Genomic DNA, 2,476 nt, shown 5'->3' with positions numbered 1-2,476 from the left:
AACTAGGAAGGAGCTGATATCTGAGATAACAGTAATAAAGAATACTGTGAATGAAATAAATAACAAATTGATAAGCATGGAAAGCAGAATTACCCAAGCAGAAGAAAGAATCTCAGAGCTTGAGGACCAAAATATAGAAATAACCCAAACTCTTAAAAACACAGAAAATAAGCTCAAAAAGACAGAACGAAACCTTCAAGAGATGAGTGACTACCTCAAGAGGCCTAACCTAAGAATAATCGGACTCCCTGAGGCAGAAAGAGAAACAGAGACCACATTGGAACAAACTTTCCACGAGATCATTCAAGAAAATTTCCCTTATCTAATCAGTGATACAAAAATTCAAACACAAGAGATTCAGAGAACCCCCGCAAGACAACAAATGAGAAGACCAACTCCTAGACACATAATAATTCGCCTAAATAAAGTAGGCACAAAAGAAAAAATCCTAAAGGCAGCAAGAGAAAAAGGCTAGATCACCCACCATGGAAGACCAATCAGAGTAGCAGCAGATTTATCTGCAGAAACCCTGCAGGCTAGGAGAACTTGGAGCCCTATCTTCAAAGTCCTAAAGGATAAACAATTTCAACCAAGAATAACCTACCCAGCCAAGCTAAGCTTCATCAGTGAGGGAGAATTAAAATCTTTCCCAGATATCCAATCCCTAAGAACTTATGCAGCCACAAAACCATCTCTACATGAAACACTTAAGAAAGTACTAAACACAGAAGAAAAGGAAAAAAGAACAACGTTCTTCACAAGAGTACAGGGAAAAGAATAAAATATATACGAACCAACCCCAAAAGCAAAAGAAAGACAAAAAAAAAGAAAAAAGAAAAAAAAAAAAAAAGAAAAAACCAAGTGGAAGAACAATAACTCAATAAGAACTCCATGATAGGGATGAACTCTCACATTTCAATAATTAGTCTGAATGTGAATGGACTAAACACACCACTGAAAAGACATAGAATGACAAAATGGATAAAATATCACCAGGCAACAATATACTGCCTTCAAGAGACCCATCTCACTAGAAAGGACATACACAGACTCAAAGTAAGAGGATGGGAAACAAATTTTCAGGCGAATGGAACACAAAAGAAAGGAGGAGTCGCGATCCTAATTTCAGACAAAATACCATTTAAGCTATCAAAAATTAAAAAAGATACAGAGGGCCACTACATAATGATAAAAGGTTCACTCCATCAACAAGAAATATCTATCCTAAACATATATGCACCCAACATAGGCGCACCAACATTCATAAAGCAACTTCTAGGAAAACTAAAGAAAGACATTGACTCTAACACCATAATAACTGGGGACTTTAATACACCACTCACAACCTTAGACAGATCATCAGGACAAAAAATCAGCAAGGAGATCCGGAACCTCAATGAGACTCTGGACCAAATGGACTTAATTGATACCTATAGAACACTCCATCCAAAGACCACAGAATACACATTCTACTCATCACCACATGGAACATATTCTAAGATCGACCATATAATTGGACACAAATCAAGTATAAGTAAATTTAAAAGAACTGAAATTCTGCCATGCACCTTTTCGGACCACAGTGGAATAAAAATAAACATTGACACCAACAACGTCCCCCCAAAACCCACAAAGACATGGACACTAAACAGCATGATGCTAAATAACTCCTGGGTCAATGATGAAATCAAAACAGAGATCAAAAGATACCTGGAAACAAATGAAAATGAAGAAACATCTTACCAAAATCTCTGGGGTGCCCTGAAAGCTGTAGTAAGAGGGGAATTTATATCCCTACAAACACACATGAAGAAAATGGAAGGAACAGAAATTCACAACCTAACAAGCCACCTAAAGAAGCTGGAAAAGCAAGACCACAAAAACCCTAATTTCAGCAGAAGAATCCAGATCACCAAAATAAAAGCCCAAATCCAGGATATAGAAGACAAAAAGATCATACAAATAAACAATGAAACAAAAAGCTGGTTCTTCGAAAGGGTGAACAAGATTGATGGTCCCCTAGCTAGACTGACCAAGAAAAAACGAGAAAAAAACCAAATAAGCATAATCAGAAACACAAAAGATGAAGTCACATCTGATCCTGAAGAAATACAAAAGATCATTAGAGACTACTACGTACACTTGTATGGAAACAAACTTGAAAACCATAAGGAAATGGAGGACTTTCTGACATTACACAACCTACCTAGGTTGCAACAAGAAGAAATTGAGACCCTAAATAGACCAATAACAATCAAGGAAATCAACTACGTAATAAGAAAACTTCCTACAAAAAAAAGCCCTGGTCCAGATGGCTTTCCAGCAGAATTCTACAAGACATTCAAGGAGGAGCTGATACCAATCCTACTGAAGGTATTCCAGGCGATTGAAAAAGATGGAACTCTCCCCAAATCATTTTACGAAGCCAACATCACATTGATACCCAAGCCAGGTAAAGATCCAACAAAGAAAGAGA

The sequence above is a fragment of the Carlito syrichta genome, unplaced genomic scaffold (genome assembly GCF_000164805.1).
Source record: "Carlito syrichta isolate Samal-C Ts95f unplaced genomic scaffold, Tarsius_syrichta-2.0.1 Scaffold315852, whole genome shotgun sequence".
Taxonomy (NCBI): Eukaryota; Metazoa; Chordata; class Mammalia; order Primates; family Tarsiidae; genus Carlito; species Carlito syrichta.
Note: the sequence above shows the minus strand (reverse complement) of the source record.